A 22,999-nucleotide genomic window follows, 5' to 3' on the forward strand; every position below is an offset into this window, starting at 1 on the left:
CACCTCAAAACTGCCCTGAGACAACAGATATGATATTCCAGTTTTGAGTTCACCCTCCATTTAATTAACACTCATATCTCCCAGATTCAGGGAAGTTGACATTTGAATGTGCTTTCCTCTCCTGACCCATTTCCATAATGCTGCAGTACTGGGTACCAGTGACAGCTGTGAACTCTAAGCAAGTTCAGAAGGTGAATTATGATCATGTCTTCCGCTCACCTAATTATTTTCTGAATCACAACCAAACTGAAGGTGTTCTCAAAGGCAATGAATAAGTTAGAGGGAATTCCACTGTGAACGTCTGAACTGCTGTCTGACTGCTGGGGGAATCAAACTCTTCTCAGCCTTTACTTTCTAAATGTGTAACATAGCAAATAGTATCTTGGCATCAGGCCTTCAAAGGGATGGCTTTTCAGAGCATTAACTCAGAACTACATGCTATGCACATTTGGGGAATTCACCTGCTTATTCCGGAATAATTCTGCATTCCGTGTTCTCCTGCCACTCATATGAAATGGGCAGGAATTTTAGATGAGCAACACATGCAAAATCAAGTCCTTTAGGGCAATACATCACCTGAGGTGACCAACTCTGTTCAGCATAAACCCACATACATAGCCCAGTGTGTAGGATGCTTGTGTGGCTTGGTGAACAGCGTAATTCTGCTGAAAGCGTGCTTCAGTCCATATTTCTGTGAGATCTGACAGCACCTAGGCTGACTTGTGAACTCTGCTGAGGAAAGTAAAGCCTTGCATTTGGTTTCAACTCCCAGGAGTGCCAGGTGAGAAGTCAGACCTGCATCAGAATGACGCAGAACAAGTAGGTCAGCAGTTTCATTGTATGCATCTTCTGTGTGCCTCTGTGTGTGTGTGTGTGTGTGTGCATGTGTGAACTTGAGAAAATGAAAAACCATGGCACTGAATCCCTAAGTTTCTGCTCTGTCTTCTTTAGGCAAATGTCTCACTGACTGTTTCATGTGTAGTTGAAGAGAATCAAGGCTGTTTAGTCCTCCTGTTGCAGTAAAACATGGGGCAACAATATGTGGAAATGGTAAAGAATTGCAGAATGAGTGGATTTCTTCTAACAGTGAGTGAGAGCTTTGGCTAAAAATAAGGAGAATGGCGTTATTCTTTGCCATGTTTCATCTGCCCCAGTTGCACTCTCTCTGCTTAGTGTCTGCCAAACTGATAGCTTGTTGAAGATTTAAAGAACCAGTACTCACATTCCTGCAATAGCAGCCAGAATAGCTGAGGTTACCATCTCTTCTTCAGGCTTTCCTTCCTAGAACCTGCAAGAAACAAGCATCTTCACCCCCACTCCTCTCATTGTCTATGTCACAGGCACTGTCCTGAATTGCTGCTTCGGCAGGTTGGGCAGCTTGGGTTGTTTACCATGCCGTGAAAACGCACAGCATTTTGGGGGCAGCTGGACAGCAAGGGATTGACAGCGTGTCTGCCTGAGGATTATAATCCCTTTCAGGCTGGGGGAGTTTTGGAAATGCGAGCAGCCTGGAATGATCAGGCTGTACTCTGGAGCAGCTGCACTATGGGCAGGAGGCAAGGAAGACAATGAAATTCATTGCCCAGATAAGCAGTCACAAACTGTGGGTTAGCCTTTGCCGCGGAGGAGCAGTGCCCCTGCAGGGGCTCTTGGGCCGAAGTCACCAGCCATTGTCCATGGCTGCCCTCTTAAACCCTGCACGAGCCGGACCAAGCACTTTATCTGGCTTTTATAAGAAGCAAAGGAGGGGGAAAAAATCAAGAATGAAAAGCGGATGGGGTTTGGTTTTGCTGGGCAGCTGAAGCGGAGTGGCCCTGTGCCCCTTGCGCCGCAGCCGACGATGGAGAGCCGGGGAGGAGGGTTTGCAGCCCGCTGCCGGACAGTTCTTTGTGTGTACATTCATTCCGCGGGACGGGCTGCGCTGCCGCCCCTGTTGCCGTGTTCGCCAGGCCGGAGGACGGCGGCGCTGGCAGAGCCGGGCTGTGCCCGCCATCCCGCAGGGCCGCGGCCCGGGGCGCTCGGGGGCCTGCAGGAACGGGGGAGCTTTTGCCATTGCTTTCAGCATTCTAGCTCAGGGCTCCTCCACTGATCCCCAGGAAGCTCCTCAGAGCAGGCAGCACTTATCCTTGGAGCATGGTTGCAAGGGAAGGTATTTTACTACTCTTACTACTAGCAGGAGTAATGAGCAGATCCGGATGAAATAACTGCCATCGTTGAAATCTCTGTCAAATATTCCACTGGTTTCAGTGGGGATGAGTCAATTTTACTTTCAAGACTTCAACATGTCATCAACATAACAGTTCCAAACACAGATTTTTGGGGAAAAAAAATAGCGTAGTGAGGACAAGAGATATAAATAAAAAGGAAGTACAAGATAAACTATGCATAAAGCACAATGTACTTAACAATGAAACATAGCAAGATGGATTTTTCAGTAAATGAATGCGTTAGCTCATGCTTGACAGCATCTGTGCAAGCAAAGTCCTGCTGTATGCAAATTGGATGCCTAACAACTTGTGTGGCTAGGCAAATAAGCCATATGTATGCTTACAATGTGAATTTGTAATTAATTCATGCTCCTGGGTAAAACTGAGTCCTTCATGAAATCCAGCACCTGTATAAGTCTCCTCTCCATTCTGAAAAATCTTAACAGTAGAATCAGAAGTCTGAAATTATAAATGTAATTAATATTAAATGAAATCTAGCATACAATTTTATTCAAGAAATTAGCTAACAATTAGCACTCATTGACTGGCATTTGAAGACTGGAGGGGGGCAAATGTAGCTGTAATCATATGTAAAAGGGATGAAGAGTGTGGAGAAATCTGGAGAATGGCAGCCCTTACATCCGTGCCAGGCAGATTAGCCCAGACTGTGGTATAAGATAATGTTAGTGCACATCTGGACGAAACCAGGCAAGTGATAAAGGCTTCTGAGTGGGAAGTTCTGCCCAGCAAGCCACTCGGGGCATTTTGGTGAGATTAGTTCATATGTGATGCCAGTGACATTGTGTCTTTGGTTTTCCTACGGTCTTCTCAGAAAGATTTTTTGGAAACTAAGTAACCAGGGGACAAGAGCTAGGGTCTTCATAACCCAAGTGGTTGGCTAATGATAGAAAATGACAAATGGAAGTAAATGGTCATTTTCTTCAGTGGACAAAAGTCATCAGTGGAGCTGTGCAGGTCTTTTACCTGTGCTAGTAATCTGTGCCAAGTCTGGGTTCTTTGATGTGTTCATAAATGATCTGGAGAGGGAAGGGAGCCTTGAGTTATCATTTGTTGGCAGTACCAAGTTGTTGAGGGTATTGAAATGAAGGCAGACAATTAGGAATTTCAAGAGGATCTAATGAAAGGGACTGGGAATAAGAAAGCAAATAAATTCTTGCAGATAAATTATCTAGATTGTGAATCAAACTGCTTATGTCACTGTGTGAGGTGGTGCATATGGAGAGGAGGACAACCCCCTATTTGTGTGTATGATGGTAGGCTCTGAGCAGAGAGGTCCTTGGAAAGAGCACCTCCATCCACAGAGGCAATCAAAGGCCAGTTAAATACTGAGACTTACTGGGAAATTAAGAGAGCATGAAACAGGAACCCAAATGCTGCTGCCAGAGATGGGGGTCCCAGCTCACCTCTGCGCAGCTCTGGGTTCCTCTCTGCAAACAGCACAACCGAAGGTATTCTCAGACATGAGTGGAGAGAAACCTAAAAAGAAAGCTTTCTATCTAGTGAGGATGAAGCCACTGAAGGAGCCCACCACCACCACTAACAACAATGTCTCGTTTGTGATACAGTATCACATAGGCAAGGAGATCAAACACATTTGCAGCAACTGCAGTCGCGGGGAGGAAGCCCGTGACGGTGAGTGCTGAGATCCTGTGGGTGTAGGAGCGAGGCAGGGGAGCGCGTGTGCTTGCTTGGGGGGTGCGCGGACATGTGTGCGCTCCCGTCGGAGCCTGGGATGCTCGGCTTGCTCCTCCACAGATCCCAGGGGAAGAGGAAAGGAAGCGCGGGAGGAATGCGCTGGGCATTGATTCAGCCTGTCGATCAGGGAGATGCCAAAAGGGACAGGTCCCTTCGTCTGCCACAGACGCTTTGTGCTAACAGTTAAGGCACCAACTCTTCTCTTTTTGTTTCCCGTTCCCTTTTCCCCCCAGTTGCTATAGAAATTGCTGTTTGTATTGATTGTGTTTTGTTCCCATTCCTATGAATTTTAGATCAGGGGTTTTTGCCTTGATACATCAACTTTTTCCTTGTCGTGCTGCAATAGAGTTTGCTTGACTCAACTGAATATCTGGAAGGTCTGGTTTATCAGGAATAACGCTAGTGTGATTTTCATCGTGCTGTCAAATGCATGGGGGAAATTGTATTTTTATTGGAATTAATATAGTGCTCTTCAGACAACTGTTCTCATCCCTTCCCCCTCTCCTTTCGGGACTGAGCAAAACCTCTAGAGGGTATTCAGAGAGTGACGGTGTAATCAATCACAGGTGTTGCTACAGGTAAGTATATGCTTTTTATGTTTCATGTTTCTAGGAATGCAAATATTTGAAGGCAACAATGACAAATTCTTTGGATTTTGCCAAAGTCAGCAATTAGGAGAAGCTGAGAACTCCAAGCAGCATACAAGCATTCAGGCAAAAAATAGCCTCACAGATGTTACCCCACATTCTTGTTCAATGTTGTATTACTTTGCTTTGCTGTGAGGATTTGCATGTTACTTAGGACTGAAGGCACTGGACTTAGGACTCCCTATTAACTGATGTGGTAGACAGATCTCATTTTCTGAAGGTCAGGGAAAGACTTTTTTTGGTGATAAATGTGAATATGAAATTGTTACCGTTTTCTGAGCAGAGGTTCTTAGTAGTTGTTGGCACTTCATTTTTCTGCTTTTGTCATTAAGGTTAGTATTATTACTATTATTAATAATATTTTAATTAACCAACTCTGCTTTCATTTGCTCTCTGCAAAAGAACAAAATATCATTTGGGATCTTATGGTTCTTTGTCAACCACAGGTCTGCAGTTTAACGAAGTAACCGTGGTTTTGCTAAATGTCTCTTCAGAATTAGCATCCTGCTAGTGTGATTATAGTTTCCTTTGATTAAAAAGCAGCTAAAGCTGAACAGAATTGCTTTTGGTGAAAAAGGAGAAAATAGCGTGAGAAGCCTGGAAATCCACTGTGGGTTAAGCACTCTTTCTGCTTATGCCACTACAGCTGAGGGAAGAATCTGATGGATGCTATGTAAATTGTTGAGTGTTTCCTTTCCTGTTGTGTGCTGCTGGTGACAGCAAGCCCTACAGATACTAAATGAAGGGCTATGTCCAGCAGTAGTAGTTACTTTACACTATTAGTGTAGTTTATGTATCCTTAAAAGCAAATGAAGCCATTTATAAAAATATGATTTCCTAGATTAATTGAATTGACCTAAAACTCAATTGCATCAACATCTTTTGCTGTGGTTTTTTTTGAACCTTGTACTTGAAATCTTAGCACAGTAAGAGAAGAAGATGCTTTCCTCCCTTTTAAGGCACGCATGTACGCATGGATACATATGAATGTATAACTTCAGTTGCTTGTACCTCTTGGCAGACCAATAGGTTTGTATTTAAGGAGTTTGCTTCCTTTTCTATGTTTGGTTATTTATCTTCATACCATTAGACACTCCATGGGCAGGGTATGCCTCTTGGCGGGAGATAATCTAGTAACCCTAGAGAGGCAAAGAATAGAGCAGAGAGGCTCCCAGCCATCAGGCTTCCAGAGCATGTCATCGGTCTGGTTTTGCCCCCTCTTTCTGTGGGGTAGGATTTCATTCTGCCTCATGCAAATGACTTTTAAGATCATAATTTTAAAAGTATCTAATACCAGCACAGCCTTAATCTTTTCTTTCCCACCAGCATGCACAGCTATGAGTTTCTTTCAGAAAGTAAAGAAACTGTCATCCCAGCTATGCTGCCTGGGCACACTCACTGATTTGACTCTGACACATTTTTCAGCAGTGAAAAATGCCTGGGGTTTTTTTTCTGACGAATGCCTATTCCAGACCTTTTGGTGTTTGGAGGGAAAGGATGATATAATGGACTGAAATTACGTGATGATCATATCAGACAGATCAAGTAAAAATCTGTGAACACTCAGATACAGAGAAACCTGTCAGAATCTCAAGATGTCCGTGCGTCCTCACAGTTGCACAGCCTAAAGAGCTCTTTGGAAGGGGACCATTTACTACTTTTTATAAGGGAAATGCACAGTGCTTTGCAATGTGAGCACCCCCACCCTCCTATTCAAATTATATATAGTTTATGTATGGTCTTGCAGGCCTGTAGCTGCTCTAGTGTACCCAAATGTCCTGTGTGGGTCCTGTGACCTGAGCAACTATTGTATTTGTTGGAACTGTGTACAAAGACTAGGATTCAGTCCCTATGGCATAGGCAAATCAGTGGGATACATTGATTTAATGCTGAAATATCCTCCAAATCCAGTTATGAGTCCTGGATTCTAGTCATCGTCTTACTCTGCATTTTCATTGTACTACTACTCTAGGAGAAGGGAAATTTATGCTGAAACCAAGGGAAATCCTTAAAAAGCCACCACCAAATCTAGCAAAAGTCATGACTAGGAGAATAGTAAAAGAGATAGCCATGAAACTGAAGGAAAAGATGGAAGCAGGTACTGAGTCATACAATATCTTGGAAGGGAGGTCATGTAATTTGGAGAGAAGTCAGTGAAGGAATTTGGAGATGCAGATGGGCTCACTGAAGTAAGGGTAAAAGGAGTTGATGTGGATGCAGCATTTTGATGAGGTAAAAAATAAGAAATGAAGAGTTCAAAGAGAAGCAGGAGGCTACAGTAATAAGATGGACATGGGAGATGCTTTAACTATTGGACTGAAAGGAATGGATGTATTTAATGCTATTTTAGTTGTGAAATAGAAACAACAAGAGGAGTCTATAAAAACACCAATACTAAAAGGTTGTGTGACAGAATAACAGAAAGGGTGTTGAAAATGGAGTAGTGAAACTGTATGTGAGTGAAGAATGAGGTGTGTGGCCATGAGATATTCAGGACAGGATGCCAGAGAGGCAATCGGACATGGTGGACTGAACCGAGAGGGAGAGGTCAAGTGAAGAGAGGTATGAGTCACCTCCAGGAATACAAGAGCGATCAGGGCTGAGCTCTGAATGCTGAGGGCTGCGAGGAAGGTGTTGGGAGAAGCAGAATGGCGAAGAGTTGCAAAAGTCCCAAGAAACAACAGACAAGAATTGAGGAGACAACACAAGTTGTTCCAGGAGCATGAAGGGGAATGAAAATGCTTTCTGAACATAAATGTGGGGAAGTGACTGATAATCCTGTAGAGCAGAAGGAGCTAGAACTACAAGAGATCAAGGTCCACTGCAATGCTAAACAGGTCCTGTTATATACAGAGAACTTCTCAGTGTGCTGATTTTGGTGGTCTCTGGGAGGGCTGTGATAATGCTGGGTCATAGCAGATGACATGACTGATGAACACAAGAGTAGTAGTTAGGGAAACAAGTAAAGAAAGAAGAGACTTGTCTGGTTTTTATTTATTTTATACTGAAAACGGACTGCAAATCTCAGTGTCTTATTGAAGTCTGAGCCTGGCTCTGGAACATAGTTTAGACACATCTCTACTTTAGTGTGGCTGGAAAGAACTGTAGAGGCTTCAAAGACACCCAGAAATGACCTAACAGGAAGAGTGAGTGGAACAACTGAAGTGGGATACTTTTGATTTTTATGCAAAGGATCTGACAAGAAAATTTAAGTGGAAAGCAGTTACTTAAGAGTGTGTTGCAAGAGAAGGAATTCACAGAGCAAAGCATTTTTTTATCATTGTCAGATGAGGGTTCTCAGCTCAAGGGTTCTCTGCAGAGTATCTCTGGGCAACTTTAGGCATGTCCATCATGTATTGCTCTGTACCCAAGCTCTTTGTCTGTAAAATGGAGATAGTAGGATTTCCTTCCACTTGCCTGCTGGTTTGTATATAGATTATGAGTCCTTTAGTAGAGAGGGGGAGGAAAGGACTGTCTCTTCCCATTTCCATTCCTAGTGCCAAGAACTATGGGGCTCGAGATTTTTAGGGTCTTTAGGTTCAAGTGTAGTGGAAGTACAAATAATATTAAGAATGGACATACCTGAAAGGTTTCATTCAGACAGACTGATATTCAGTCTATTTATTATGTGCTCCTATACTTCATGGTTTTGCTATTTAAGCAGAAATTATTCTAACATCTTATATATGCATGGAAATCAGTGTGGACTGAGATACTGTTGCCGTAGGAATTCCGACACTTGTTTTCCTGCCACTACCCATCTTCTAGAGCTTCCAGATAAATATGTTTTCCAAATAGAAAAGGGGACGGTTGCGTATGGGGGCTTGTGCATGTGCGTGTGTGTGTGTGTATGCATGTGTGATTGCCACCTCGAACTGAAGACTTACTTCTTTTGACTGGGAACTTTGAGAACATTTACTTTAGCATCACTTAAGAGATTGTCTCTGAGGTGACTGTATTGCTTCCCACAAAAGTAATTACTAAATTAAATAGTTATCTTCTAGACAAACTGTAAGCCCTGGAAGAGCTGTGTATAGAAATAAGTTTTACTTCACTAATTCCCACATTATTTCAGATGGTAACTGCTCTTCCATTACCATCTGCAGAGTGAGCACAGTATGTTGCTATGAAGCATTGCAGTCTTCTACAATGGTACCTGTCAAAAATGGTAAAATATTTTGGAGTAAAAAAATTAGACTACATAGAATGGAAAAGTAGGTAAAAAAACAGTGTACCTGGTCTTGTTGTGAAGTGTGGGAAGCTGAAAATCATGTTTGAGGTTTGAACAGCTGATAAAATTATGCAATGTGTGTCTTTAGTCCCTAAGGGATAGTTACTGCAAAGAAAGAGGCAGAGGGGGAAAGGCATGGGCTTTCCTTGCAGAGTGAGATATGCCTCCTTTGCAGAACAGATCATAGAACAAAATTGGTTTATTTTTGTCAGTTGAACTCTGTACTATTTGATTTGGGTGAATATGGCTATGCTAGAGAAAGTTGATGAGATCAAGCAAAGATGCTCCACTTCCTGACAGGTTGCTGGTGAGCTGCGCCGCCCACTTTGCTTCCACCAGCATCACTTTCTGCTCTGGAAGATACAAGCCCTTGGTGTTTTGCAGGCTGAGAATAAATGTGCCTTCCAGGAGGAAGGCGTGATGCCTAGTCAGGCTAACTTCCAGATGGCAAAATCCAAAGGCAGCCAGGACATGATCCTTTACCTTTCCTTTACCAGGGAGAGGAGGGGGCAAAGCTCTGCTCCCGTCACTTTGTCTTGCACATTGGGGACTAACAAAAACTCATCAGTTACCTGTGGGTTTGACCTGAGATCGGAGAGTAACGGATCTGTTAGTGCTGCTTCGGCTGCGCACAGCCTGTGGGCAGGCAAGAGAATGGGGAGGAAGAGAAGGGGAACATAAAGGTCAATTTAGGCTGTAAGATGGCATCCACCCAGCTTACGCATTTGCCAAGACTAGCAAATGCAAATGGCTGACCAGTGATATGTGAGGCTTTCCTTAAACACTGGCAATTCTTTCAGTTGTCTAGTCTGCAGTTGAAAAAAAGAAAAGGAAGGGACATTTATGTCCCAAAATAAAGCTGAAGAAATAATCACCAAGCCTGGAGCAGATCATTAACTGCTCACATGCATCTCTGTACTGACTAACTCATATCCTGGTAAACTGCCCGCAGCCAAAGCTGCTGGCGGCAAAATAAGCCAGTTGTGTACCATTCCAGGTGTCACTGTGCTGGCACTACAAAATTCACGACCAAGTTTCCATGGGCTGTCACCCAGCAGAGCTCCAGGCTTACTTTGAAGTGCCCTGGAAGATGTCTTGTCCAAAATTGCAATATCATTTACATTATTGACAGAAAAAAAAAAAAGCAGTAAGCAAGGTCTTCACTTTGGTAAATTAGATAGTATGAGGAGAAAAAGTGTACACAAGATTGGGTCAAGCTTATGCAAGCAGATGACTAAGTTCTTTGTTTTCCTGTGAAAACTCCTGTGTCCTTACGGGGGAAATGTTTGCCACCTTTTTTGGGAATTCTGTATATCTGTGTCATTGATTTGAGGAGTTTTAGGTGATGCCTTTTCCTGGTCTTAAAATCAAGAGTCAAACATGGTTAGAAGGGAAAAAGGGATTTTACCTTGGTATTTATTTTAAGGATCCTTAGGTGCACTACGTCCAGATGGAATCCGCCAAAATGCATACCGCAGTGCACACCCCACAAAAGATCTGGTATAACATTATAGGTCTTACTAGTTAGCATATCTATCAAAGATTCTCCAGTGAGAGGCTCGAGTGAGCCCCCCTCCCTGAGGAACCTTCTCCTCGATGGCTGTATCTTAGTTTACAGAATGTGTTCTGGAGAGGACCTTGGTGTCTGGGGCACACTGATCCCTAACTATGAGGCTTCTAAAATGTTTAGTCTCTTAGCTTGACAGACAAGCCCAAGAATGTAGGCAAAAAGCACTAATACAGAAGCTGTAAAAGGGTATAAAAGGGATATAAAAGAAAAGGCAAAAAATCATCATGGCATCATAGGAACAAAACCAACAAAGATGATGGAATTGATCATGATGGCTCAGCACCCCCTCATTTTTATTACACAGTGCTGACATAATGACACGGATAAGAGGACACCTCAATTCTTCGGGTCTTTAGAGAGCAGACGGCTCGCCTGTTTCAGTTTTGTCTCCTTTTATTGTCTTCTGCCCTTTCTGATGCTGTAACTCAGTTGTCATCTTTCGATAGCATTTTACCATCCTGATTTCTATCTGAGAACCAAGTTTAAAGTCTTTGTATATGTAAGCTTCTTGAATGCAAAGACTGGGGCAACACCAAACACTCAATAAAAAATCATTTCCTTGTGGGAACTTCGAAAAATCAGATAAAATGCCATCAGGCATGATGAAAGCAATACAGTGGTTTTCCTGTATTTAATAGTAATGATCTGCTCTGAGTATTTGTTACCATCTTGATTAATATGCCTGGTTTTGATTCTTCTGTATCAAGTTACATACATCAGAAATATAATACAGAACTATTTGATAAGCCCTAAAAGGCCACAGATTTTCCATGTGTAAAATATGGCGGCAGTTTATAAAAATGGGGCAAGATGTCGATGGTGGCATAGATCATGGAAGGACATGTTCTTGTTGCACTCTTATTACCAGATCACTTCAAACCACCTGATACCAACCTGGCTCAATAAGTTTGGCTTTCTGTGTCTTTTTTTTACATCCACCACCCCTATATCCTATTCTATTCTTTGGTACCTGCCCAGGTGGGCTGCTGGATTCCATTTCTGTGGTTTTTTTCTTCTTCTCTTACTTGCTCAGAGATGTTCCTCTTAGAGGCTGATTTGCTCATTTGGCTTCTTAGTTTTTTGAAACTTGCAATTCTTTAGAAGAAAATGAGATAGATGGAAGTACTTCACTTTACAACCATTATTGGAATTTCATTCATTAATGTTGTCACTGCCTGAAATACTGGGTATGTAGGGAAGAGATCAGAAGACTCAGTATTCTGCCATGTGATGTCCTTTCCTTTCTTCTCTTTTTCATTGTCTTTTCTTTATATATCATATCATTAAAAGCAGCAGAGTTTGTTTATGGGCTCCTTGACTGATGAGCAAAACCTATCCTGTAAATACTGTTGTATTTATAACATTTTCATTCATTGCTGCTCCCTCAGCAGAGGAGGTAGGCTTTCTACATCAATTTTTGTATTGTAAGATTTTGTTCCTTGATCTATTTGAGTGACTGGTAGTAAATGCATAGCTATTCCTTTATATCCTCTAAGATCTTGTTTGTAATCTGACAATACCAAATTTGGCTTCTTGTTCTTGGCACCTTATTCAGCCCACAATTAGCCAGAATTTAATTTCAAGAGCACAGTATAAGTATATGCAGTACCATCTTGCCAACAGTCTGCCAGGATGTCTAAGATAATTGGATGTATTTGTAGTCTCTTTAATGGATCACGCCAAGTCTCACACACCGTCCCAAATCCATTAGCCAAACCCCAGCATCAGGGGACTGGTGTAACTGAAGGGCAGCGCCAGAGTGTCCAGTGGTTAAGCCAGCTTTGTCTGTGTGTTTCAGTGGCTTTCTTAGAAACTGGAGGGTACTGTGATGTTTGCCATTATCTAGATGAATGCAGCAAAGCTGCAAAGGGGTGAAGTTGGGACACACTTGGAGGCCCTGTTTTTCCTTTGTGACTTTGATTTGCACGCTTCTCAGAAAATAATGATGTTCTTGCCATCCCTGTGAGGTGGAAAACTGTCCTCTTGCTGGTTTTTTGCTCTTGTGAAGTGACATGAATCTTCACTGGTCTGTTGCTTTTAGTCTCCTTGTCTCAGAAAGGATTGGGTGGAGAGGAATAAGATAATGTTTGATCATGTCCCTGTCATCTCTCACTGACTTTTCTGGCTTTGGGTCAAGCTACTGAAGATGAGGCAAATCTAACAGAGCCTTTGCCTTTGGATGAGACTCTTAGATTCAAAAGATGAGTTATTTCTGTTGCTCTGAAAAACAATGAGCACATGGTATAATTTAAATCAAAGATAAAACCAGCCACTATAAAATCACCTGCTGTAGCTTCTTTGGAACCACTAGACATAGCATTCTGGCTTGGTAATGTGCAGGCTACCCTTCCTGAAACATGCCCAAAACCACTGTGCCCATCAGCCAACATTAAGCTGTGCTGTTGAAAGAGATCTCATGGGCAAGCAGTGTTCCTTCCTGAAAGAAAGCTCTGCATCCCAAGTGAGAGAAACCACAAGTAAGGATGACCAGACCTGACTGACAGCCTCTGCATATTTCCTCTGCATAGACAGTGGAAATTTTTAAGGTTTGAAAATATGACTCAGGAACAAAAGACAAACATTTCCCCAGGCTTCCCCAATGCTTCCCCTCCCCGCCCCCCCCAAAAACAATAAAATTGTGTCCAAAATGTCCAAAGAGAAGAAGAGGGCAGGTTTCTGCATATTTATGATTTGTAGTGTGATAGTCAGGACATAAACTGGGGTGAGAGACCTGCAGGCTCCAAGTCCTTGGTTTGCGTAACCTGGTTTGTTATTGCTGTGCCCATTTCTTTGCCCCTAACCAGGAGAGGTATTCAGTCTCCGTGACTTACTGAATCTCCGAATCCCAAGGGCTGCAATTTAGGATGTACAGCCTCTTGTGCAGGGAGAGCCCAGCATATCTATTGATTGGGTCATTTTGAAAAGGATGTAAGGCGTACTTCAAATCTTCCCTTTCCTTCCTCCTGCCCAGGGCTGTGTAGCCCAAGGCTAGGATGACAAGTTTAGTGCTGCAGTTCAGTAGACACCCTCCCCTATGACTACTTAGGAGAAGGATCTTTCCCTCTGCCATCTTTTGCATGACATCTTTCAGGCCATTAGTCTAATGGCTTTGTGCAATAGAAGTGCAGGGAATAAAATTAAAATGGATCCAATTGTTTAATTTATCTTGGGAGATTTAGGTAGCAGAGAATGATTTTTATTTCACCTTGCCTCCTAAGAGAAGTTGATTATATGTTTGAAAAAACAGAGACTACTGGTATTTTAAATCTTCTGGAAGCACAGAAGTGTAATCATGGAAATACTGAGACTATCAAGTCATTGCAAGAAACGAGAGTCTAAGTTTTGTTAGAAATTTTGAGAACTATTTTTTGTCTTCAGTTGTAGGCTAAGGGATGTTCAGCTGCAACACAATTAGTGTTATCTTGGTGTTAGTTATCCTTTTAATACAGATTCAAGAATAAGCAGATAGAAATGTTGGTAAGCAGACTTGAATGTATTGGAGATCTTAGGATAAATAATTAGAATACTCATTAACTACATTCTCACAAATGAGCCTGGCCTGGAAATGTCACTGTGGTCTATTGCATCCACAGTCTTACGTATTAGCAAGTTTCTACAAAGTATTGATGATCCATATATTCACATCTATATGGACTGTAGACGTGGTCCCTATGTCCATGTCATAAGGATTATGGCACCACCTTTATCTCTCTTCACCCATGCACTGGGTGCAGTTACTTTGACATTTCCAATATTCTGATACTATCTGAAACTGTATGTGTGCAGCTCCAGTGTTATTTTTAACATGGAGACTCTATCAACCTTGCTTTTGGTAAAGGAAGTAAATAAATAAAATAAATAGAAATGTTATTTCTTCTGTATCATCTGAAATTGAACTCATATAAAGAGTATGTGTGTCATGCTGCTGTAGTGCTTTATAGAATCTTATCTTTCCCATTTTACTTTCCAAGCTGCTTAAAATGTCAACACTGATAAAACTTCAGATGCACAGACTGGACAGTCAGCAGTGTAAGTGCACAGACATGTGGATGGATGGGTGGGTGGATGGATGGATGGGTGGATGGATGGGTGGATGGATGGATGGGTGGATGGATGGATGGATGGATGGACGGACAGTGGAAGCTATTTGAACCCATACACCAGCAAAACAGGATGCTTTCCTTATGCTAGCACACTGGTTTTATTGGATAAATAGTTTTGAAATTTGGGTTCACCCTGAAGGGAAAGCCAGGTGCAGCGAGTTATGTGGAACTTCACCTGTTTGAATCTGAATTGCACCCTGTTGAGAAATAGAAGAGTGAGATGAGTAAAGCTTTCATTAATATTCACAGCCCCAAAATAATTGTCTGCAGGTTTATAGTCATGAAGGTGAGAAATTGTCTTCCAGTGATCTGCTGTGGCACTTAAGACAGAATGTGCTGTCTGCTCCAGCATCTGAATAGAGAAGAGCAATTTCTGACTGTGTGCTCTCTGTAGCTGCCAAACTTGAGCTCCTCTAGCAGCCATTGAAGAGAATTAGACATGATACCTAAATGGTAAAGAAAGGAGGGACTCATGAGCCTCAGCTGTGTAGCTTCTTCTCCATCAAAGTCCACTCCCTAAGTCACATAAGCAAGCTAGAACTTGGGAGGTGTTTCCTTTTGTCTTTCTTGCATGTCTCATTTAAACAAGGACAGCATTTTCCCTGCATTATTTGCCTCTAGTTGCTAATGTGCGCTTGGTTTTCTATGTGTTTTTGTCATCTGAGTCAAATGCCATTTTCCTTGTGAACTCAGTGTGCTCGTGCTGAGCATAGAAATCCATGAGCCTAAAAGAAAATAGGGAGATCGTGTAGTTCCAGTGAACTGATGCTTCTTTCTCTTATTCATCTCAAGTTGGCAGAACAGCCAGTTCACAAAACAGCAAGACAGGCATCAGTTCATTAATACATTTGCTGGCATTGCATAGAGGCTCAAGAAGGACACTTTTTGGTGATATTTTTCTTTGGGGTTGTTTTCATTTGTTTTTCATTTTGTCAGCCTTTTTTGGCCATTGGGCCCAGTGAGATAACTAAATTTTGAAAAAATACAGGCCTATATAAAGATGGGCATTACTTGTAGAATTCAGCAGCTCTGAGCTAGTGCAGCTGCTCCCTGTGCTTACCAAGCAAACTGTGTTCTTCACCTGCTATGATTAATTTATTTCAGATTTTTGCATTATTATTGCATGTAGACCAGGTATGGGGAATTGTAAGAGAGAATTGGGTTGTGAGCTGTAAAACCTGCCTGCAGAGGCACATGGCAGCACAAAGTAGCACATAGCAGCACACAGAGGCTTGTCTCCACCAGACCCTGGGGGGAGGAGGTGTCACAGGGCAGACCCCTACGGAGAGGAGCCTGCCAGGAGCTGACAGACAGGTGAGCAGTGAATGATCATCCCATAGAAGGACATTTAGGAAGTGTGTTGTTGATGTGGTAACATGGGATGGGTATTGCCATATAAGGAAATACTGTGCCTTTGAACAGTGTATAAAACCAACTCATTCCTTTGAATAAACGATTCAGATTCCCTGCCAGTCTGGGTCCGTCATTCAATCGCCAACAACCAGGTTCCATTTTTATATGTTTGTGTATTAGTACATGCAGTCATATACCTGTTTTGTTTCTTGTTTCCTCCCTTTTTAACGAAATGCTTGGGAAGTGTTTCATTCTGAACATCACCATAAGCCTTTTAAAACTTGGTGTACTCAGCCAGATGTCATGGTTCAAGACAGTCTCTGACTTGTGAATTCAAACAAAATGCTGTTTAACTAAAGAGATTTTTGAACATTAGGTTTGTGGGGTAAATACTCCAGCTCAGTTGGAAGAGCATATGACATTTGACTTTGACAGAAAAGGATTTGTTATACTTGTAGGATGTCGTGTGGATACTTCTCCTAAAAGAGAACAGTACTTAAAATTGAGAACCTGTTCCCCATAGATTGTATAGAAAGAGGCAGTTTATATTGTCAAGAAATGCTCAGAAAGGCTTATGTTGTAGTTGTTATGGTTTGTTGTTTTGGTTTAGTGGTTTGTCTTTTTTTTATCATCTGCTTGGTAGCAGAATCTTGATGACTTTGAAAGGAAACTTTCAGCATGTAGGCAAGACAGATTTCATCAGTTTGTTGCTTTGTCCAGTGCCAGCAGCAAAGGGGTGAAAAAAGATCACTTTGTTTTAATTATAAGAAATGTCAGGGTTTGATTGAATTTCATCCTACTTCTGGATTGAAGTGAAACCTTGTGCAGATGCCTATCACAGTTACCTTCATGATGTTGAAAATGAACTTTGCTGCCAATTTCATGGCCAAGTGACTCTGTATAGGCACATCCCAGTGCGCTGCTGGAGTGTTCTGCTTGCATTTGCAGCTCACAACATGCCTCTGGTTCCTCTCTCAAACACCACAGAAAGGCATTGTTCCCATCAATACAGTGGAAAGCCCTCAGTCACACACCATATTGTAATGTTTTCTCTGCCGACTTACTTTTCTTAAGGTAAATTTTAGCATTCTGGAAAGGACCCTTTAGCAGCTTTGGCCAGTCACTAGATGGCTTGGGTAAGGTAATTTGACCCCTTGTGACCTTTGTCATTCACTGTGCTACAATCAGGATTTCATTCATTTCTTTCTGCTAGCATTATTTCAGAGCATAAAGCATCTGGAAATATTTCAGAGCTTTTTCTGTGATCATGTTTTCTTGGTTCCCTGTAGTACCCTTTTCCTTAGCTCTGATCTAAACCTGTTCTCATTTTTTGAGCTATTTCTGCTTGCTGGACTTGGAATAATTCATGAGCTTGAAGGTACGTGCAGATACGTGCATAGATCCTTCCCTTGCCTGTAACATTCCTTACGTAGATACACCAGTTTGATTACCTGATGGGCTCCATCTTTTTTTCAAGGCAGCAGCCGCTTTTTAGAAACCACAGATTTCCTCTGAGCAAGAGCAATATCCTGCAGAGCTCAGCAACCATGAGATACCCTAGAACTTAAAGCTAAAAAAGACAGTGGAAAAAAAAGTGAAATCATAGCTATGAAAGCCACACAGAAAAACTCAGTTGTGTTTTAGCCAGCAAGTTTCCATGCTTTATTCATGACCTTAACAGAATCATGGATATTATTGTCCCCTTTGAGTTTCATCTTTGAAACTCAAGCCTGTACTATAAGGGCCTAAAGAGACATTTCACCACAGCCAAGGGTCTAAACTAACTATCATTTGAATAAACAAAAAAGTTCTCATTATAATGACAATCAGCAAAGACCATATGTAGCTGCACTTAGGTACTCAAAGCAAAAGTATTTAGTACTTATTGTAAATTCCTGAACATGGATACAGACTGTCTCTTTTCAGAGTCCAATGAAACATATTTTTTTGCTAGGCTGTTACTGAGGGAGATTTTTAAACTCGTATTTGTACTCATTATCAATGTGCCATTTGGTATAATTACTCCTTTCCTCTTGGCCAACTTCCTATCAACTTCTTTAAAGAACAGAAATAGAAGTTTATTTTTCCTAAGGGAAGGAATACAGAGTTTACAAGGGAATGGTTTGAACTTTCTAGCTCTTAAATGAGGTACTTTTTTCCTTTTCTCCCAGCCATTACAGTAATTAAAAACTCAATTTTTTATCTTTATTTTGATAGTGGTGAGATAGTACCATTGTTTTTAGGAAGTTTAATGTTTGTAATGCCCTTTTCTGAATAAGATTACTTTTAATAAGAGGACACACCTCTCTCAAATTTCTGGAAAATATAAAGATATGCCTTCTAAAGCACACATATCTAGTAAAATTAAGTTAAAATATTGGATATTCCTACTTAGGAGAATGTCAAAAGGAAAAGATCAGAAATTATTTGGTCTATCAGAAATTCCCTAAGAAATTTAGAAGCATTCAAATATTTTTTTCTGGGATTTCTCAAAATAAACAGCTAGCCTTTTGCACTAGTGGTTTATTTTTAGAAGGGTGGAGAACTTTCCTGATTCCCAGTGAGGACTGGTAAAGCCAAGGTGCTCTGCTATGCAAGCAACTGTGTCTTCCTCTGTCTACATGGCAATTAGGAAAATTGTCCCCCTCTAACAGAAGCCTAGCAAAATGTGAGCAACAAACCCATGGGCTTCCGTGGACTGGATCCTTTTCTTGGATTACTTTTGTATTTTGCAGCTGAGCAGAATTTGCAATGCAGGCTGGTATAAGAGAGAAATCCAGCCATGAAAATGTAATCATTACCGGCTCCTTCAAGAAGACAGCTTCAATCACTATCAAGCTAAAACAAGCATAGGAAAAATGTTACGCACTGTTTCTTCATCAGGATATATTTAGAAGTTGAAGGTACCTGGGCCTCAATTCTGTATTTTCTTGTTGAATGGGTTAAAGATTTGCTGAGAGGAAGACAGCTTCTCTGTTGTCCTTAGCTTTGGCTTTCAGGAAGAACTTGAGCTGTGATGGATGAGACTTAACTCTAGTTGATGAGTTTGGGTATGACTGAAAGACAAATTAGATTGCTTAACAACAGAAGTGTCTGCAGGGATCAATCTAGGACTCCTGAGCTATGGTGCCTAGTCCTGTTCACACGTATCATTGGTTTCACCCCAGCCAGCAACTAAGCCCCAGACAGTCGCTCACTCACTCTCCTGCAGCGGGATCACAGAGAGAGAAGAAGAGTGAGAAAACTTGTGATTTGAGATCAAGGCAGTTAAATAGGTAAAGCAGAAGCTGCATGCAGAAGCAAAGCCAAATAAAGAATTCCATGGACAGGAAGGTGTTCAGCCACCCCCAGAAAAGAGAGCCCCATCACGATGACCTGGGAAGACAAACACCATCACTCCAAACATCTCCCCCTGCCTCCTTCTTCCCTCAGCTTTATATGCTGACCATGACACTGTATGGTCTGGAATACCCCTTGTGTCAGGATTGGCTGTCCTTGCCGTGTCCCCACCCAGCATCTTGTGTATCCCCAGCCTCCTTGCTGCTGCAACCGTGGGAGGAGCAGAAAAGGCCTTGACACTGTACAAGCCCTGCTCAGCAGTAGCAAAAGCATCCCTGTGTTATCAACACTGTTCTCAGTGTTGTTAACAAATCTAAAACCTAGCTCCATATGAGCTTCTGTGAAGAAAATTAACTCTATCCCAGCCCAAACCAGCTCAACATGTATTCGAGGAGTTACTGATGTTCCAGTGGTTGATGCCCACTTCTAAGGTGAGAGTCACAAACCCCACAGCAACTGTTTTGCCTGATAGCATTTCATTTGTTTAATACAGTGTTAGAGCCTTGAATTGCAGTAGTTCTGTGGGTATGCCCAGCTTTCTCCTCTGAATTTTTTGGTGTTGTGAGATTTAATCTCCTTCTTGGCAAAATGCCTTTTAAGGAGGTTTGAAGAGTAATGTTTTTCTGGTGCTCTCTGCTAGGCGAGCTTTTAGTGTGGCGGTGTGATTACCTTGGAGTCAATGCCCTAGATAGGAAATTCTGCTTGTAGCTGACATTTACACCAGAACATGAGTTTTTTATGGCAGTTCTTCACAGGCTGAAACATGGATCCCTCTCACTGGGTGCCCAGCAAGCTCTGCCCACAAGGTTCCATCTACCTGTCCATCCTCTCCTGCTTTTGCTTTCTGGGGAAAGGATGTAGGAGACAGCACCTCACCTCTCTCATCTCTCCCCTCATGCCTCAAAGAGAAGATCCCCTACCAGAAGTGAAAAAAAGGGACAGTGAGAAGCAGTATCTTCACTCCCCTTTATTCTCCTTTGTACAGAACTGGACAGGATCAGGCTCTCAACAAATCACAGCTGTGAACAGTAGTTTCTTTCAATCCATAAGTGTAGCAGTAAAGAACCCACAGTAAAGCCCAGGAATAGTGTTGGAAGAACAGTGTTTGTGCTGGCAGGTCAGTGCCCTAACTATCACTAATGCTTTCTTTCAGACCCAGTAGCTCTTGAATTCTTTAAAATAACAGTTTTAGTAGGATAGATGTGCACCTTCATCCATCATGGTATGAAGTAGTAGTAGTGTTCCCAGGGAAAATGGGAGATGTGAGCTTAAGCCTTTTCAAGGGGAAGATGACAGTGACCCCATGATTCTCCTTTCTCCCAAGTAAGTTCTCTACCTGCTTTAACAGAAAAGTCCTTGCATCTCATCTTACTTCCTCTGCTTTCTTAAAAGCACAAACTGTGCATCTCCTCCCTTCTGGCCAATTAGGAAGGGTAAAATATCCCTTCCTTTCGAGCTGAAGTTTTTTACTGGAGCAATTCCTGGTACCTATGGAACTGTAGCCCCAAGAACAGTGTGATATCTCTTTTGCTTTTGCTGGCCCTGTTCTTCTCTTGGTTGGGTTTTGGATGTGTTCCACTTGTAGTGACTGCTCTGAGTCCTATTTTAGAGCTACAGAGTCTCCAGATACTGTGTGTGATGCCCAAGACAGACCTGTGCTGTCTGCTTCGGTGTCTGGGCACAGGACAGTGATGAGCTACAGTACTGTTTATTTGATTTAGCCTTGAATCTGTATGAAATAAATGCATAAGAGATGGAAAACCTGGTAAGTAATAAGAGCAATAAAGGAAACAAAACAGCTGATATCAAAGAAATGTAAAAATCTTTATTTTCTGTATTTGCAGGGTTTATAGGAAGAGATTATATGGCTGTTGGTGACATAATCTGATAAATTTCTTTTGTTGCAAGTGAAAATCTTATGTACTATCTTAGGATACAGAAAATACTTGGTGTTTTGAGAGAATTCATATCAATAAAGACATATTTAGAGTGATGCATTCAGTGCAGTGTAGTTGGCAGAGGTTAAAAAAATGGCTTTCAGATTGCAATTAGCATGAATAATTTACGTTTTACGTCAAAATGGGGATGAGTTGAAAGCAGGGTCCTAGAGGGATTAGACTTCTAAAACTATTCTCTGCACTTCTGTGCCAACAAGAAAAATAAATAGACTGAGATAGAGGGATTGTAGCTGAGAGCAGAGCTTTACCATGGTGTGGTACCTGTGCTGAAACAGGCAAGGTTAAGAGATGAGAGACTCCGTTTATGGACACAACGCAAAGTGCTGCACACCTGGGGAGCGGGAATAATTGGCAGGGGTTTGGAACATGTGAGTGCTGCTTAGCATGCAAAGGAAAGCTACTGACAGGCTCTTCATGGCTCATAAAACCACTATGCCAACTCACTGCCACTGCAAATGCACACATCCAGTGGGAGCTGTTCTCCACCAAATAGGTAATCATCCTCGTTTGGCAAGACTGCGTTTAGACTGCAGCGTGCCATGCCTTGTCTTTCATTGGAAAACAGACCTTTGTGAAGTTAGGAAAAGTTTAAATGGGCAATTCACATAGTAAAGGCAAGGCTGATGGAAATTAATTCCAGGTGCAAAAGGAAATTAAAGGGAAATAACTGAACATAATAGAAGAACAGAAAATAAACAATTTTCCTGAAAGAAAAACAAGGTGGTTTTTTAATTGAAAGTTTTCCCATTCGGGTAAAGAGTAGACATAAGTGCTCAGCAATTAGAGAAGTTGTTCAGGTTTCCTGTCATTTCAAAAAGACATATGGTGTGTCTGCATCTTGTGTTGAATAAAGCTGCTAAAATAAGGTCCATGCAGTCTGAAGTGAAGGATATTTGGGGAGCAAGTTCAAAAGAAACCCTGCAACAGGAGTTTGTTGGAAACTGATCTGCAGGATAAAGACTGGTTCGATGTGGATTGGCAATGAGTAATATCATGTTAGGGGTATTTATTTATATAGAGTTCTTGTCATTAAATAATATAGCACATTTAGTTAATTGCATCTTTAGGTCCAAAATAATTTTCAGCCTGTTACTACAGATTTGTGCAAATATCACAGAAAGCATGAAGTAGCCATTGGTGCTTCCTAGGAAGACTTAAAATCAAACTTCATGAAGTAAATTGCCTGTTAAGATCATCATGTGTCTGATTAAGAAAAATTAGTGTTACAAAAGGTCTGAGAGAGAACTTTGTGTGATTACCAGTGAGGAAGGTAATATTAAAAACCACCAGTGGGATGGGTGGGCTTCAGCCTTCAGCAATGAAACTGCTTTTTGTACCCAAATGCAGTAATAGTGGGTTTTTTCTAAAATGGAAGCTGGGTATAATGGAAGCCGCTATTATGTATCAGCAACATTCAAAGATTAAGTGATTCCCAGACAGTGGTAGGAATGATAAAACTGGCTGTCATTCTCCAGGAATACTTTCTAAGTTATGTTGCCTTTGGGAGGGCCTTTGATCTGTGTGCTATGCTTCTCAAATCCAAAAAGTAGGCGACCCCTATGTTGTCTCTTACTGGACTTTCTGGAAATTAACACCCTACTGAAAGATGTGGGAGAATCATAAGAACATACAGAACAGGTCCAAGATGGCCTGGCCTCTTTTTTTCTTCGTAGTGTATTTCAAACAAGTAAAATTTTTTTTATATTACTTGGATGCAAAGTACTTCAGTTTGTGGTGGGTTTTTTTCATTAAAACCTCAAGTCTTGCTTAAGCCTTATATAAAGTCTATATGGATTTCAAGAGTATTAAGAACTACAGTAAAATCTTGAGAGCTGTCTCACAGCCAAACAGCCTATGAAAAACTCTCAGTTTTGT

At 41.7% G+C, this 22,999-nt stretch overlaps 1 protein-coding gene across 1 annotated transcript in view; it reads left to right on the forward strand.

Moving 5' to 3' along the window:
• Nucleotides 1–4,146: 4,146 nt before the first annotated feature.
• The window catches only part of PHACTR1 (phosphatase and actin regulator 1), a 145,745-nt gene continuing 126,892 nt past the window's right edge, over nt 4,147–22,999 (forward strand). Inside the window, exon 1 of the mRNA XM_017730649.1 lies at nt 4,147–4,501. The gene's annotated coding sequence lies outside the window, so the exon portion shown is untranslated. The remainder of the gene's footprint in view (nt 4,502–22,999) is intronic.

The sequence above is a fragment of the Corvus brachyrhynchos genome, unplaced genomic scaffold, assembly GCF_000691975.1.
Source record: "Corvus brachyrhynchos isolate BGI_N302 unplaced genomic scaffold, ASM69197v1 scaffold43, whole genome shotgun sequence".
NCBI classification, from domain to species: domain Eukaryota; kingdom Metazoa; phylum Chordata; class Aves; order Passeriformes; family Corvidae; genus Corvus; species Corvus brachyrhynchos.